Source organism: Pezoporus occidentalis, unplaced genomic scaffold (assembly GCF_034315485.1).
Source record: "Pezoporus occidentalis ecotype Australia unplaced genomic scaffold, CSIRO_AGI_Poc_V1 ctg20, whole genome shotgun sequence".
NCBI lineage: Eukaryota > Metazoa > Chordata > Aves > Psittaciformes > Psittacidae > Pezoporus > Pezoporus occidentalis.
In genome coordinates this window covers 3,110,537-3,129,123 of record NW_026913856.1, presented here as the reverse complement: position 1 = coordinate 3,129,123, position 18,587 = coordinate 3,110,537, and the positions used below count along the sequence as shown (strand labels likewise).

The 18,587-nt window shown below is 36.6% G+C and overlaps 1 long non-coding RNA gene across 1 annotated transcript; it reads right to left on the bottom strand.

The window, feature by feature from the left end:
- Positions 1–15,423: 15,423 nt before the first annotated feature.
- LOC134163392 (uncharacterized) lies at positions 15,424–18,343 on the bottom strand. The gene is made up of 4 exons (XR_009964717.1): positions 18,238–18,343; positions 17,181–17,323; positions 16,278–16,370; positions 15,424–15,503 (listed from the first exon to the last, which is right to left on the bottom strand). It is a non-coding gene; the product is annotated as an uncharacterized LOC134163392 (long non-coding RNA).
- Between the last annotated feature and the right edge of the window lie 244 nt (positions 18,344–18,587).

Sequence of the window (18,587 nt, the reverse complement as noted above, 5' to 3'; positions counted from 1 at the left end):
TCGTGCCTTGGTCTAAAAAAAAAAGTGTATAGTGGAATAGAATCTAGAAGGAAGTTCATTTGGTAACAAGGAAACATGCCCAGTGGTGGTTTTGCAAAGCTAGGGCATGCATTAGTGTCTTGCTGTGCTGCACTCTGTAGAAACATGATGAGGCTTCAAGACAGATAAATCAGTGCTGATACAAAGGGTGGGAAAATAAAGAACCCAAGACCAGTTACAGATTGAACCTTGCATGTCGGTCATGATGAAAAAGTCTTCTAGAGTTATTTGAGCAGATGAAGAAATCATACATGAAGATGTCAATGTGTCTTTGACTGTAAAATATGAAAATCCATTTGTTTTAACCCCTATTGCCTCACTTGAGTATTTCATCAGCAAACACTTCTCAGCAGAAATATTTGCTATGTATGTCACGGAGAAGACCTAGTTGGACCTCCTAGGCCCTAATGTCATATAAATAATACTATAATCAAGACCACTTAATACAAGAGTCAGAATATGATAAATGTGGAAAGTTATATTCAACAGAAATAAATAATGTTATTTCCACTGACAGGAAAGAAGTACTGTGTCAATGGAATCTGTAAATCAGGTTATGTCATTCTCAGTTAATCAAGTGTACCTTGACATGATTTTACTAAGTATCACCCATGTGTTACCTAGTGTCAGCAACAATTTGCGTCCCTATGCATAGCAATAATGCAGATGACATATGGAACAGTCTTGCAGCTTGGACTCAAAATATATTTGTCATATCCTATTGCTGTCATTTGGCACTTAATATCAGACCTATTAAAGTGCAACTCTTAATAAAAATGATATTGAGATAAAAGTACCTCCTTTTTCTTCAGCTGTGTCATGAAGGAGTGAACATGGTAGTTGTGGTCTGGTTGTGTATTGCAACTGTGTATGGAGTAGTGGTAAATCCAGAGGGACTGGGCAAAGTCTAAAGATAGGATTGTCCTCTAAACAGACCGCTGACTCATGTGGGATTCAGGTAATTTCAGTTTTGTTCTTGATTCTGCTGTTGTCATACTGCATGATATTATAGAAGCCATTTCATCACTTTAATGTTGTATATTTGTTTCTGTAATTTATTTGTCTCATCCAGTTAGATTGTAGCTGAAAAGGGACAGGGACTTTCCCTTGGGTTTTTACAACGGCAAGAACTGTAGCTGAGACTTCTAGAATATACTATTGTATGGGTAAGAACAAGGAACACTATATATATGTAGACTCTGATACTTTCCAATCCATACATATCTTGTCAAATTCTATGCAGGATATTTGCTCGTTTCTTCTAAAGTAAAAAGTTAGGTGAGATTTTATTTTTCTGGCACAAAGCTGTCTGAACTTCCAAAGCTGTACTTTGTTGATTTGAACTGATTTTCTTTTCAAAATAAGGACTGATGATTTTTCCTTTTTTAAAACCCAAGCATACAAGTATTTCAGTTTCCAAGCCAAATTTTAATGGCCTCTAAAAAGCTGTATGCTGACCCTAGGTCTATAAAAAATGTTTTATGTAGGCCGTCATCTAAGGGACACATTGCTTTCTGTAAGAAAATAAAAAAAAAAGAGGCAATAAGTTGCAAGTCCCAAAGCAGCTAAGTGAGAGTGGAAGAAAGTGCCTAGGGTTTGCAGAAACTGTAAACTGTGGTTTAGTGATCCTGCTGGAACCTAAGAGAAATGAAAAGAAAAACTGGTGTAAAAGTAATCAGAGGGAAAAATATACAAATATTTTAAGGGAATGGGTTAGTGGTAACAAGGTGATGAGAAATTTCTGGAAGGTCAGCTTTCTGAAAATAAATGTCCATCACTATAAGCATTCCCAATGCCTCTGCAAAACAGTATCAGACCTTTCCGGGAAAGGGTCCTGTAGCAGTGGGAGCTGTGACAGGAGAACAAGAAAACTGGATGCAATGGAATTACAAGGCAGCAGAATGCAAACTGCAAGCATGCCCGTTTTTTCTGGATATGGAACAAAAGCAAACACAGATGCAACCACATTCAAAAGTTAAACGTTTCTATTAACTCAGCAGGGGAAATGCAAATATACAGGTAGCACTATGATGCATCATATTGCTCTGGCTTGGCTGGCCAAGAAAAGGTCTCCTAGAACTCTTGAATGTACAATCCTGGCTTCAGAAGGAAATCCAAAGTAAGGCATTTCCACCAACATGCTAACAGAGCCTGTGTGATACATGCCTTACCATTGCTTGTTACAGGATTTGGACTCTGAATCTCTTTCAGTTCTCAATCTGCATTTTATGCCATTTATGAAATCTATTTTTGTTCACTGCTTCTTATAGTGTGATTCTGTAATGCTGCCTTTGAAAGTGGTGTTTGCTCATAACAGCAATTATGGAATATTCAGTTTCTCTATTTTACAGTTCTGCTTAGCTCTATTCAAAAATATATTTCATATAGTGGTGGTTTTCCTTCTGGATAGGGAGATGTGGCTTATAAATCATATTTCCAAACGTTCAATCAGCTAATGCACTTCAAATTTATAATTTGTGAAAACTGGTGCCCATTCTGAAGGGAAAACAGTTACATTTATGCAAATATGTCTTCTAAAAAATGAATTTGCTGTCTATTCATAAAAATGCAAGGAAAATCCAACTCTGTGATTTCCTTGTTCTAACTCATTCCACAAATGAATTTAAGACAGCTAGCAAACTGAGCAAAAATTATCCTTGTTGAGGTGTTATTTCATTCAGTTTTAAATATTAATGTATGATGTTGCATCGTTATGTAGTACTCTTCACAAAGATGATATAAGCCGTTTGTTAAAGAAAATATGAAGCATCTGAAATGTCTGCTCATAAATGTTTACAAGAGAGATCATAGGTAGAATTATAGGCAAGGAAAATGAAGAATAGATGAGCCTAGGAAATGCTGGTGTAAGACATAGCTGGCAAGCATCCCAGATGGATTTCTAGGTTATGACCTTTTCTTTCTTGAAATCATAATATTTTTGCATTTCTAGGCCACATGATCCCATGATCAAAGTGCCTGTATCTTGTTTCTGTATAAAAAGAGGAAATGCATAATGAAATGCATAACATCAAAAATGAAAATGGATGTAATTTTTCAGGGCGTCCACTGTGATTCATAAAATTGCAGCTATATAAAGAAATCCTAAAAGTCTAGACTCTTGCTATGATAGAGGCATGACACATAGAGAACTAGAACACAGTAAGGATATGCTGAGCACAGAGCAGAGAATGGGAAGGACATGGTTAGCATCCCATCTCACAGTTACGATTTTGGGCAGCGGTATGGTGCAAAGGGTTCTACAGAGAATTGTTGCATACTGTCTGATTTATTCGGAGTGCCCTTCAGCTCCCACAGCAGCCCAGGCTTGTGAAGATAAATCCTAACTTAAAGTACCCTTTCCTCCAGGGTTGCAAGTAGCACTCTAAGCCCAGATTCTTCTAGCCTAGCACGCAAAGCTAAAGAGAATTTATTTTTAAATCTGAATAAGAAGATAGTGAAATGAAGCTTGCTGTGAAATTCACTAGGTGTGATAGAATTAAGGAAATCTGAATGGATTTCTTAACGTGTTCTCTTTGGGGAATTGTAAGATAACCTCACATGTACTTCACTGGGGATCTGTTTGTCTGAACCATGCTCCACTAAGTTCACTCTTGTCCTGGCAAATAACATCTTATTCGTATAGGTCGTTGTTCCCATATAAAGATTTTATTGAGTTTCCTTAACTAGATTTGAGCTTTATTATCAGTTTGCAAAATGATAGGCCATATTAATGCTACTGTTTTCTGCCAACATACAAATTATATAAATGTATTTAATTTCATTACAGAAGTTGAATTAATTGTATATGATATGATAATTGAAGATTTTGCTACACAGGAAAAAAGCCAATTAAGGTAGCAATAGGCATAATTGAAAACCTTTACTTGCTTAACAATTATTTTTTTGCATTCTGTTTATATTGTTCTTCATAGTTTTAGTTGTCCTATTGTTAATTCCAGCAAAAACAAGTCTTCCAGATTTGAAGCTGTTTTGACATGCCACTGTTAGCTTACTGAAATGTGACAAGTACAGAAGAGAACTCCTGATTGGATTCTACTGCAGTATTATGCAATGCCTACCAGTAAAAAATGCAGAGAAAATTGAATCCTAAGATTATCTGCCTCTCTTCCATTTGCTCTCCAAGCCATTTCTTCTATTTTTCAATTATCATCTGGTAATAAATGTGTCATAGTGCAAGATGAGACCTCAGTTGAATACAATAACACTGAAGACAGAGTAGAAAATTCAAGAATATTCAAACTTGTTTGGATGCAAATTTGGTCATTATATTGAACTGAAAGTTATGTGCTGTAAAGAAGCAAAGTAGTAAAGCTCTAGAAACAAAACAGTCCTCTGCCACATCCGCACCAGGCACCAAGACATGCTTCTTTTTAAATGAATGTCCTGTTCTGAGACAGACTATGAGGTTTATGAAGCATTTAATTCCCTTTGAGTGTTTATTTGGGAATTAGGTGGGGTACAGATATTGGATAAAAGCCACATAACTTGGAATCAATGATTAAATTTATATTGGCTCTTATAACAGCCAGGATTTCTGTCCTTGTACTGATTCCCTACATGTATGAATTTTTGTCTCCATTGTTAACTTCTACTTACCCATCTCTGAATTTGTCACCAGGAATGTGACACACAAGTAAGCTTCCCATCCTGCTGCTAGTCTCACCTTCTCCTAAGAACCTGAATTTCTGGGGATGAATCATGAGAGAAGAAAACAATTTTCAGATTTTCTGTTTATCTGCAGTGACTGTAAATTCTGGAGCTCCTGCAACTAATTCTAGGGGGAACAGTTTGCCAACATTTGAATCACTATGAACCAGCTTGTTGGGACTCTAGACATCATTTAACCTAACTGCAGAACTCTCAAAACTCCCAAGAGTACCCTAGTATGTTTTCAATATGCTAGTCAAGGCTCAATGGCAGTTACCCATTCCAAACGTGGTTGTGCCTAAAAGTGAAAAAGGTTTCCTGAATAATACTGTGAAACTGCTAGGATGCTGGTTTGCAGTCTGTCTATTACTGTGCTCCTTACTGGACAGAGGTAATTTTGTGTCCTGGGTTCAGCAGTAGCAATCATTTTTCTCCTTCTTAGTAGCTGGTGCAGTGCTGTGTTTTGACTTTCAGCCTGGGAACAGTGCTGATAACACCGATGTTTTTAGTTGTTGCTCAGTAATGTTTAGTCTGACCAAGGACTTTCTGAGTCTCATGCTCTGCCAGGGAGGAGGGGAAGCCGTGTGCAAGCAGAGACAGGACACCTGACCCAAACTAGCCAAAGAGGTATTCCATACCACAGCACGTCATGCCCAAGATGTAGAACTGGGGGCAGCTGCCCAGAAGGGCTGGATCACTGCCCGGGTCAGGCTGGGTATTGGTCAGCATGTGGTGAGCAGTTGTATTCTCTTTCCTTGTTATTTCCTTTATCATTATTATTATCGGTGGCAGTAGTAGTGGTTTCTGTTATACCTTAGTTACTGGACTGTTTTATCTCAACCTGTGGGTGTTACATTCTTTGGATTCTCCTCCCCATCCCTCCTGGAGTGGGGGGAGAAAGGGTGGGGAGTGAGCCAGGGCTGCTTGGCTGAGTTGCTGGCTGGGCTTAAACCACAACACTGTGCCATATAGAATGGATCAGTAACTTATTGCATGTTGCTACCACTGTGTATTAAACACATCTGCTCATTTCCTGACCTCATCATGACTTGCTTCTTATTCCTACTATGGACTCTTTAGTTGCTCAGCTCAGGCAGAGAGGATCAGGACTTAATTTCAAAAGGTCAACTTATTTCTTGAATTTTTTGCTAAAATAGTTACAAGCCAGATTTAATAATAGTTCAGCATATGATTATTCTGATGAGCTTTGACAAATGAAGATGCTGAGTTAGTCATGGCTTCTCCACTCCCCTGATACTTAAAAACCTGTGTTTTATTTTATTTTTTAAAGCAAACAATGATGTTTTATCATATCATATATAAGTTCCTCATTTAAGGGAATGATGATCAGAGTAAAATAGCTGCCTAATCCAAAGACATTGCAGTATGTTATACATTGGCCATGAGTAAGAATAAGATGTAATTCAAAAGACAGCTCCTCTGTTAGAAGAGGTAGAGGCAGAGGTAGTTTATAACTGGAGGTCGTCAAATTTATTTGGAGATGGCACTTGCTGACAATTTGTCTGTGGGAGCAATAAGCTGCCAATTAGGTCTGAAATTCTTTGTATGTCTGAACTCCAAACCATTCATGGAGAGTGAGACAATAAGCAAGTGGACATAAGGACCTCATTGGATCACACAAACTATGCTCATTGACTGTGCAGCTGAACCAGTGCAAATAGAAAATTGTGATCATGTGTTCACCACTTCACTACTGAATTCTAGAATCTTCAGCTAAACATTTAGAAATCTTGGAGGACAGAAAAACAGTAATGAGAATGAGAATGAGTAACTTACAATGTGACCCATGTTTCTTTCCCTGGCTAGTCATCTCAGTTAAACAAGGATGCAAGAAAGGAATGCATTCACTTCAGCCAAAGAAAACCACATGGAGAGCTAAGAAAATAATTCAAGTTACATGTCACTGTCTTCTTCTGCTAAGACTGTTAGATGTGGATCTCTGTCTTGTAACCTGGATAAAGCTAGTTCTTCCCCAGTCAAGCTATCTCTTCATTTAATCTGGTAAGAGACAAGTTAAAAGGAGGCAACCCAACAAAGTCCTTGTCCAATGCTATTATCTGCAAAGGCTCATTGTAAAAGCTGATTTTTATTTCATTTAAAGCTTCCAGCAGGAAAACTTCACACAGTAAGGTTGGAAAGACAGCCCCTTCACCATTGTTCTCCACTTTTGATTTGCTGTGAAAGGATGCTCTATTTTAAGAATCATGATTGTCTTCTTTTAAGGGCAATTTTAGGACTGTTCTCTTCAAGCAGAAGTAGATGGAGGTGGAGATAATATATCCAGCAAAGTATATTCTAAAGACCTAATAAATGTTAGGGCCGCAGTATGTACTTTAGTTTAAGTGGATCAAGGCCATTCTTTCTGTGTCTCTCTTACACACAGATATTCCCCGATCATAACAAGATGAAACGCAGATTTTATTGTATTTATGTGACAATTCTAGCCTAGACCAAACCCAGGCAAATGGAACAAACAGGCATCTAGATTAAAATAAGAATCTAAAATACTTTAATAAAGCCCTTTTTTTTTTTTTTCCCAATCTGACACCTTTAAGTCACTGCCACAGCAGAATGGATCTTTAGAAGAGATTTGTGTTTAGAATTTGCTACTGCACATGTCTAATATTGTTTAAACTAGATTTGCTTAACTGCTTTTCCAGCTTAAAAAATACAGGATTGCTTGGAGAATTATAATTCCAAACATACCAAGATCAACCAACCAATAAGATCATCAGTATCAAACTATTTGTAAAGGCTGGCCATTTTAGAAGTTTCTTGCTGTCTTGACTTTCAGTTTAATCAATTTCTATAATGATGTCATTTGTGAATATTTCTAAAGTGTCTCCATGAACTCTTGCGTTAAAATGCACCAAAACTTTCATTTTCACTGATTTCTAAAGTGAATTTATGAAATATTAGTGTCACCCTTTTATCACCCTTTGTGCACGTCTAAATATTCCCATTCTACAGATCTTTTTCTATTCATTCCTTTTGCAGGACAGTCTTGCTTTTAATCCATTTTGTAGGAAAGGATGACAGGAAGGATAAAAATGTCCTACCTGACATTCCAGAGCAGGAATACAAAAGGTTCATTCTTTGAAGAGCACAATTAAAGTTGTAAAATGCAGAGTCCAGAATACATAAGATCTAGCTCTGATGCCTTCTTTACCATCCTATTTAGTAGATTATAAATGAGGCTATAAATGTGCAAAGAAAAGAAGATTATATTTTAAGGCCCAAATAGATTTATGCCAGCCACAGTGTTTCCATGTTTGTGTTGTACTAGAAACTGTCTGGAGAATGTTGTATCAGTGACATTTAACTGTGAGTCTTTTCTGTGCCATACCAAAAATCTCCATTGAGTAAGTCCATATTTTGTCAGCAGAAGTCAGGAAATTAGTACGGTCAAAGTGATGAAGAAACCTTAAGGACACATCAGCTGTCCCTCCCAAAGGGAGGATTAGACAGAGATGAAATGAGGTGTCAAAATACACAAAGGCTACACAACATTTTATTCGTGATGTCTTTTGTTAGGCTCAAGCTGATGCCTTTGTATTGAAGGTTGCCTTGAATTTTCATCATTAATCTTAGTATACTGAATTGCTTTTATACTGACAGTGTAAAACACATCTCTTAACAGCATTCAGATTTGCTTTTGCTTTCTTGTGACAGGAATGCCATGTATTGGTTTGGTTGTTTTGGTTTGTTTTTTTTTTTAATGATTTTGCTGCCCAGTCAGACCATTAATCAGTCTATCATTGATGTTAAACATCATGTCTCTAGAGAATGACCCTTAGATAAAATTTTGATTATCATGCAGCTAGATCGTGTAAATAGCGATAACATAACCTCTTTTAGGAATCTATGATTCAGCGATAAGGGCTAAGGGCCACCCATTAATCATTCATGAACATAAGAAAGAATATTCAATTAGAGATGTGCACTGGGATACTTTAATATTTCTAAGTATTACTTGTTTCTGGTGACTTGAGTAGACAAGTGACACATTCAACTTTAGGCAGTAAAACAGCAAATAATGAAAACTAATGTAAAATGATCAAGCTGGGTACAGATTTTAAATACCCCTGAATTAAGATTATACTTCTGATGTGTTGGATTGATTGCAAATAGCATTAGTAGACGTAAAAACCTTTTTTCTTTTAATTTTCTATTTTTTTTTTTACATAAAACTCAGGTGAACTTCTTAATGCCAAAGTAGATGAATGTTATTCAGATACCTAGATATTACTATTGTAAACATATGGATATTTAATTAAATTTGTGATTCCAGCTTGATTTGATTTTCTTTTGGAGAAGGGATGAAAGTTTTTAATTTAAAATATCTTTTTTATTTAACATCACATTTTACTTCTAAATTTGGCAGATTCTGCTTTTCTAGTCACCTCAGCTCCTTATCCTGGGTGTTCAGGCTTACAGAACAAGCAGTGCCAACCTTGACTATCTTAAAGTAGAATCAAAGTGTCAGATACTCACATAGTTTTCAAGGTATTTTTCTACTTCTGAAGATAATTTTCCTGCAATGCATAAAATAATCACCTACTTCTCATACTTATGATATAATAAGTCTTCTTATCATCACAAAAAGTTTTTTTTTTTCTAAGAGAGTAATGACAATCTCTGGAAAGATGTATCCTTATTAGGATTTTTTAGGAAACTTATAGGACTTAGGTCCAAGTATTACAAACACCGACATATAGGTAAATAAATCATTGATGCTTTTCTGTTCAGTGGGCATAGGAAATAAATCAAATTCTATATCACTATAACTGAGATAGGAAATTCCATTTTATCTGCATTTGTGCTTGACTGAAGGCAGTCACATGTGTATTATAAGTTTTTTTATTATGACATTGCTTTTTTATTGTCACACTGTTCTTTTATTTAGGTTGTGACACTGGGTTGTATTTACATTTTTTGTTTACATCACTTTTGTATTATGACAACAACATTGAAATGTCCTATAAAATACTTTGGAGGATGCTACCATGCACATTCTGAGAAACGAATTGATCAGGCTGTCTTAATAATTGGGAAAAAAAATGACAAATGTGAGCCATTTCCAACCCTTTTTTCCTTTGGTTTGTTCACTCGATAAATCTATCTCTGTCTTCTTAATGCTCTGAGAATTGTAATTAGTATAAGGTTCTCCTGCTAGTGAAAGATGGATGGGTGTGTGGAGAATTCAGGAAAGGAGGAGAGGGAGGAGGTATTAATGTTGTGCAGGAGTAATCTACAGCAGCCGCAGTCAATCTTTTGATCTAAAGAGCTCATCATTAGAAGTGTCTAAGACATTCAAATCTTTGCTGTAATAAACATATTTGCTGTAATAAACTCTTTCCACCAATACATATTAAAGTCATTTCTAAAAATTAGAACATTTCTACATTTCTTTTAGGACCAGATAATACGAATGGCTGATGCTGAAATTCTAGTTTTATTTTGAATGAAATCAAAACATAAATAATACTGTTTGCAAAAGAACCATTTGGAAACATTTTATTCCAGGTCATTGAGGTACTGTATTTTGCAAGGGCAACCCATTTGTTTCAGTTATGCTGAATACAAATGTTTCAACAATTAACATTATTGTAAAAATTTAAAACCTAAATATTTTTTTCTGATTGTAAGAAGCCATTTTAATTATTTTCTTTTTGGAATGTCACTGTCATCTCAGTTCCTTGAAGATCTTTTTTCTAAAACTGGCGTTTATTGATGGAGGTACATTCCTCCACCATGCAGGTGGCATCATTCCCCTGCTTTTCAATTAGAAAAAAAACATAAGGGAGAATATATAAGGCAGTTACAATAAGAGAGCTACAAATCTGAAGAGTTCCTGAAAGTAATTTATTCCATTTTTGGTATATTCATATATATGATAGATTAATAGGATATACCTTCACAAAATGTCAGTTTCATCTCTACTGTAAACTTTGAGACTATTCTTCCTGATTAAGTTTTCTTAAATAAAAAAAGGGCAAAAGAGAAGGCTAGAACTAGGTAAGAATTTAAGTCCCTGACTGCAAGAAAAACCACAGACCTACACTTTGGCTTTCTGGTTAATATATTGGGAGAACAGGATGCCGCCTCAGGATGGTGTAAAACTCTCCACAGTGCAGTTTTTTACAAAAGTTGCTTCCTAGGAACTCTAGACTGGTGGTATTCTCATCAATATAAAACATGGACGTGCCATACTTATGACCACATTTGGGAAGAAAATAGTCTCTGTTGGCTTCTTTGAGTGAGTTCTAGAGGCGCTTCTGAATTTTGAATCCTCTGTGGGACTTTGTCAAAAAGTAAAAATCCTGGTTTCTTATTTTAATGGGAGCAATATATTGGATTTAGTTGTAGAATCAAATCACAGCATTTCTAGGCATTCAAAAGAAAGGAAAGTTTAGAAGGAGTTGCACCTGGAGAAGTCAGGCATTTCCAGGATTAGGTAATAGCTCAACAAAAATCCTGTCTTCAAATTTTACATTTAGATACATTTGTTCTCCCACATCCAATTTAACATCTGACCCTGAGATTCCAGTCTTTAGTGGACCCAAACATTCCAAGAGGGAAGTAAAAAAAAACCAAAATGAATTACTGTTTCAAACTTCATCCAGTTGGTCTCATGGATTGAGAACTTATGTTACCAACAGGCCAAGGAATAGAATATCCATGAGAAGCTTGCATGATATTATTTTTATGGCTTTCTTTCATCTTTTCCATCTAACTGTTCTTTCCATCTTAAAAGTAAGCCTATGGGATGGATATACGTTATTAAGAAGAGCTTTCCTTTTGAAGGATGCAAGATACTGTGCAGCACCTGTATTAACAGTCATTCAGCCTGTCACATAATATAATATAGCTCTGTGTGCGTGGAACAATATAGGCTGTATTTATCATAAAACTTGCCCCCAGGCAACTTTCCAAGCATACAGATAAAAGGAATTCATTTGTGCCCTGATCGTTATGACAATGTTCTTCAACAGGTAGAAAGACAGACTGATTTTGTCTAGTCAGTGATGGCCTGTTCAGTATTGATGGTAAAATTCTTGTGCTTAATGATGCCCATAAATGTCAGTGAAAGATTTTTTCCTTGTCTCTTAGGGTCTTTAGAAGTATAAATATACCCTCATTTTCCTTTGTTTTCAGAGATACAGGTAATATTTTGGTAGCTGGCAAATACTCAAACTATGACTGAAAGTGGAGAGGCTGACAAGATAGTGGCTGCTAGATGTAACAAGTGATATATTACCCACATCAGAATATCACTTTGTGTTTTAATTAATGGCCTACATTTTCACAAATATGGTTCAAACTTCCTCTTGAAATTTGGGTCAAGCAGTCCTGGAATTTTGGAATTCCGGAATCTCTGCCTAATTTCAGAGTTATATTTTCTGTCAGTAGTACTTCAATAATATTTCTTTTGCTTAAACAAAAAAAAATAATCTGTTTTAGTTTGAGAAAATATCAGTTTAGCAGTAATCTCTGGCTCCATATTTTGCCCTCTAGCTTCTCTTTTTTTCTGGCAGGATGACAATGTCAGAATTAGATCATGTCTTTGGCTGGTGATTTGCCTAGCTGCAGCTCCCTGAATGAAAGCCCAAACCTTTTTTTTTATTTCTCCATGGTCCAGTCGTTTTCCAGCTCACATGATTTCCTATATGTGGGGAATTCAAAACACAAGAACCCAGTAAATTGATGAGTGGCAGTTAGATAAGTGAAGAGCATGGTGTAAAAGTGAAGTTCTGGTAAAAATAATGATAGTGGTGCGCAATTGCGTGTAGTCTTTTGGTCTTTTCATTTATTTCCTTTTCCAGTTTGGCTTATTTCCTGGTTTTTTTTGTTTGTTTGTTTGTTTTTGTTGTTTTTTCTTTTTTGTTTGGTTTTGGTTTTTTTTGTTTGGTTGGTTTTGGTTTTGTTTGTTTTGTTTTTTTTTCTGGCAGATGCTAAGTAGCATTAGGTCTTGATAGCATGAGGGATTCATTTAAATGAATCAGAGATCTGGTCCGAGCAGGCTGACTCCCTTTTCTGACCTCTTGCTATTTCTCATAAATGAGGCCCTCTTGTGATGGTTGGAAACCCTGTCCCACATCTATGTACGTCACCATTTCTGGCAAAAGTAAACCTAGGCAAAGGGTAAGGAATAATACTTGAAGAGGTTTAATTACAGACCACAGACTGTTAAAGACTGGTCGTTTTCCAGTCTTCTCTGCTTCTAGGAGTTGTATGCAACATGTGAAGAATAGGGTCTTACCAACTGCAGTATTCATGAAAGGTTAATCGCTCCTAAATAGCTAAAAGTACAGTGTCTTACCTTGTCATCTGAAGGCCAATGTGAGTGTTCTCGTTATATAGCACCTGTTACTTTTCTCAGCTTCATTGTGTGTATCTTTGCTAAAATTCCTGCTGAGAGAGGTGCATGGTTAGCAATTTTTAAGTAAGAACATTCTTCCTTGTACTTATTTCACAGCTGAAATTAGTTATTAATAAGAACAGTTATTACATTTTCAACAGAGCTTTAAAAATGTTATTACTTCAAACATAGTAATGAATATTCCCGTTTTATTTGTTAGTGAAATTAAGGATGCAACCAGATCTTGGGTCATGAAAAAAATAGTGAAAATAGTGAACCACCCAAAAAAACCCAGGAACAGACTTTTGGATTAACAGTGATTTTCATGCTGTTGGTCAGTCTTCACTGTGAGTCTGAGGGCCACTTAAAAAGGGATGAGAAAAGGAGAATAAAAAGCCCCAAACTGTATTCTTAGAAGGACTTGCACCCAATATATGAAAGTGTGAATTTCCGTCAGAAGTTTGCAGTTAAAAGGGTTTCCTCCAAAACCAGTAGCTAACAATGAGTGTATCCTTCATCTTTTATTCTATGCTGTCCTCTGAGAGAAAAATCTGTCCCTTCCCCAGGAAAGAATGCAATTAAAATTCAGAACCTGAAATACCAAAAGCAAGATGGCTAACGGTGGATTAAAACAGGAGCATCTTGCTATAATGAACTTAATTACATGGGCAGTTTATAATTATTTTATATTGCTTTTTAAAAAATCTGGTGTTGAAGACTCTGGAGTGAACAAATAGTCCAAACCCAAACTGCTGGTAACATTTAATACATCATCAGAAGAACAATTATCCCCTTAAGCATTTGTAAAAAACTGAGGAAAGAGAAAAACAGAGAAATAATACATTGTATATCATAATACAGTTTTATGCTTAATTGCAATTATTAAAAAGGAATTTAAAATCATCTGCTGTCCCTTCCTGCACTTGTATGCACATTCTGAATACTTTTTAGCTGTGTTATCTTGTGCATAAATGCATAAAGACACACATCAGCCTCTATGTGTGAATAAAGATGAGCAAATTAATAGCTCTTGTCTTAAGCTAAAGGTCTCCTACTGTCTAAATCTAAGCAGGTATTAAAACTAGAGGGGCCAGATTCTAATCTGTTATGTCACTGTAAATTAAGAGCTATTCAAAGGAACTGAAATTGGTGAATCCTAATTTCACAAAGCATAACTTAGATTTGAATTTGGCCTTAGGTTCTACAAGTTACATCATGAACAACTGTAGAAGTAGTATGTGGTGAGGAAGAAAGTGTTCCCCCGAACGACTGTAGCAGAGGGAACCCCCAGGTATTTGGTTATGCAAATTTGAAGTAGTAACCTGTCTTGTGTTCAAAGTTTGCTATTTTGTCTCTGCCCATGGATTAGGCAACTGCTCCACTGACTTTATTATAGTTCTGGGAAAGAAGAGCTATGCATTTGCTGGCTGCAAGTTAATTGTGAACTTAAAAAACCTACTCCCCATGCCCTTCCGCTTAAAAACAGATACTGCAAATTTGTATTCACTCTTTTCCTTCTTCAATTCTGCATAGGCATTATGAGCTTTCCAATGATATCCTTGGGGTTTTACATTCGTCCTAACATATGGCATGTATGTGAGTCTCTTCTCAAATTTATTTGAGTTTATGTGTGATTGGGAGCAGTTAGCTGCTGAATTGCTGAATCATGGAACAATTATGGCAGGAATTCTCTGGTTTTGTGTTTTTCTACAAATGATATTGTGCTATGTTGTATTCAGTTCAGTTCTTGGCAGGACTGCTGAAAAGTAAGTTACAGTGGTTGCCATCTGGTAACTTTTGAGGCAATTTCCCTCACATGTTTCTGTTGCTTAATAATTCTTTGTTTACTCTGTACAGGTAACTTAATCTTCAGTCTAATAGCAAATGGTCGCCCTTCCACTCTCTCTTTTTTTGGCATTCTGTTAAATACTGTTTCTTGAAATGTAGTGCAGTCTGACTTGCAGAAAAGATGCAACTGGCTCCCCCATAGAGAAACAGCTTTCTGAAGCTTCTTCCACATCCCCAGAGAGCAGCTTACAGCTGCAGAAGTTCCCTGCTCCCATCAAAAAAGTGAAGTTGAAGCAGTGCTCTTGCTTTTACCTTGCCAGAAAACTATCACAGTCAATAGTACTGGGTGGGAAATGGCAACATTCAGAGAGGAAAGCTTATCATTTGCGTGGATGTTGAAGACAATAGAGAAAAAAATGTGGAAGAAAAATCTATGGACGTTTATGAAATGTGGTTGATCGCCATCTCAGAACACTTTTGAGCTAAAATGATTTGAGGCTGAAGAATATGTGGGAAGGTATTGCTGTGTTCTTGCTTTGTGTCAGCTGCCTTAGAAAGACCTTTGGCTTGTGCCAATGTAGTTCCTATTATGTTCATACACTGAAAATCAGTTTCTGAAATGGAACTAGAAAAAAACAAAAATTAAAGAATAGTCATCTGCCCGTCTATGTATTTAAACAATCAAGGTTAATTGACAATTGACATGCATTTATACAATGCTTAAACTGAGCAGGAGCAATACTTGAGAACCTCATTTCTATCCTACATCCTTTTAACTTTCTATTTTTTCCCATTCATCCAATGCCAAATGAGACATTGGTTTCTTTATACAATTGGTAGGAGAAAGTTTCTGTCTCTCTTTCTTTTTTTAACTCTGAATTTAACCTCAAAATGCCTTAAGCACCTGTCCAGGAGCATCTCCCTGAGTAATGTGCCAGGAAGGCATCTCACCGGTGCAGCTAACACAAGCTGCAATCACGAAAAATAGGCTGCTATTCTGTGGAGCAGAAGACTGGATCGCAACAGATGATCTTTCTCAGTGTGACAGTTTGCACAGCAACTAGAAATTCATCTAAAGACACAGCCTACTGAAAAGCCTACAGAAAAAAAAAACACCTATCCCCTTGATTAAGATCTGGCATATTTGCCTGGTAATTTGATTCATGTCCCACAAGTTTTGTGTGTCTTAATTGACTTCAGACATGGGAGTTTTGATAGTAACTAACAAGCAGTTTTGCCATTAGTCTCTGACATTCTTCTTGCAAAACCATGCTAGCTATCAGAATGGGAGCAAACAAATGGACAACACAGGAGTGAAAAATGCACAGCGTACAGAGTTCAGCAGTAGCAAATGCTATTTCACAAACTGTCTGGGAGATGGTTAAAACAAATTACTCACCTTCCAAAATCCTCAGGTAGCCAGACTTATCAATACAAAGGGTGGACTTTGCAGTTAAAATAATGTGATCCAAACTGCGTGGAAGACAGATAGCTGGTTGGGAAGGAAACTTTGGTTGCAATAACTTTAACTGCAATCTGTTATGCCTCATCTGATCTCATAAAAATCAGAATTGGTCTGATGCATACATGTCCTTGTTTATCTTCCCACCTAATTTCTTCTCATCCATTTCTTCTCATTCCTAATTTCTGTCACATCCATTTGATGAAATTTTATAATGGTAATTTCTTTTTTTCAGCATTATAGTATGATATCTTGATAGTGACCCTACCTTTCATTGACATGAATAAATCCTGTCATAATAACAGGTGTTATAAGCATTACAATACAATTTACATAAGAAATTTCCAAGCTAACATGAGGACAGAATGGCTACCCCAATGCTAACCAAATTGGAAACTCAATCTATGCTCAATATATTTCTTTAGGATCTTTTATTTCTTCCAGAAGGGATGAAGCGTTAGCATCTGGTATAAAAACTGCTGTTGCTGAAAGGACCAGTGCCTTTATTTTGTCTTTACTGAATCTAAAACTAAATTCTATACAATGACTACAGTACGAACACAGGTTTTGTTTGGTTTTGTGAAACACTAGAAGTCCTCATTCATTAGTAGAGATAAATCAATTTTTGCAGTGGAGAGAGGAAGAAGGGAGAAGGCACCATTCTGAATGAGGAACAATGATCAAGCAGCCCCGTGAAGATAACCATGTGTGAGTCACAGTGCCTATCTGAGCTCCCAGAGGTATTATTTTTACTTCAGATTTAAATATGCAGGATTAATTTGGCTATTGTGGATGGCAAGTGCAGGTTTCTGTATCCTCTTTCCCGCTTTTTCCACTCACCCACTTCAGTGTTGTCAAAGCAGGTATCTGTACAAGCTTTTTTATCTGTAGACATCTTGAAGAACTTTCACAAGACAGCAACAAAGTGCCATCTTCCCTCATGTTCCCACATAGTAATGTATCAGGCAAGTCACCATCTAGTTCTTGAAACAGACGTACAGCAGATAAAAATGTCATTAAAGGGATAACAGTGGAGTACAGTTAAAATAATGAAAATTAATGCACATTTTCCTATCAAATTTTCCTAATGAATAATGCATTTACTAATATACTAAAGGGCTGCCAAGGACATGACAGATTGGAAATACAGCACTTGAGTTATTGAAAGTGGCAGACAGGTCACAACTTTTGTTTATGTTAATAGCTAACCACCTGTCAGATAAATGGGGAAGTAGATACCTCCACAGCAATGCCAGCAGACACCTTTCAGAACGGAGAGAAATTACCAAGAGTAGAGAGGACGTAGCTAGCTACCATGCTGGCAGCTGAAAGATGTCTGCTCTTCTTTCATCTAGTTATACCTATGTGGAAATATCCACAAATTAAAAAAGGACTGAATATGCTGTTACGGGGTTCAGTAGATACAATCCCAAACAGCCGTTACCTGCTTGTGTAAACAGAAGATGTAACTTCCTCTTGGATACCTCTGGTATTGAATACTAACATGCACAGCTCTACAGCACAAACTGGAAACTCATTGGTACTTACTAAACATTTGGCAGCCCAAGCACTGCCATCAGAGATGACTGAATCTATTTTAGACTTCAGTTATTTGGAGGGTGACACTGTGTAGTACTTCTTTCTTGTGCGTTTGCAAACTTGTAGGGATCTTAAAGGATATTTCTAACACGATTTTCCATAGTTAAACCCAGAACTTATTTGGGTACACAAAGAAAAATGATCTCCCCATCTTTGAAGTAATCTTATAGGTGTTTTCAGAAAAGGAAGTACACTCTGCATAACTTATCAGATAACCAACCTGTTTCTAGCAGTTCTAATTTCATTTTTGCCCCTCTGAATGACTACATTTGAACTTACCCTACCATTAAGGACTTACAGGACTGATTTTCATCCTACTCTCCACTCTGTTGAAGCTATTTTGCTCCACAGAATAATTAAATACTCTGTAAACCATAGAAAAAGAGAACAAGAGTGCACATTACCCTCCAGCCCAGCAATTAGTGCCTTCTGATATATGCTGTTACCACAGCTGCTTGTGCCTACTGTTCTGTTTATAGAAAGGCCTTTGATCCAGAATTTTCACTTGCAGGTGATGCTTTAAACCCTAGACTGCTAGCTACCAGATTAATTCACATCCTGAGAAGATCTTGCTCTTGAAGTTATTTCAAGAACAAAGTTCTAGATTAATCCAAACCTTCTATAACTGCTGCAGTTGTTTAAGTAACA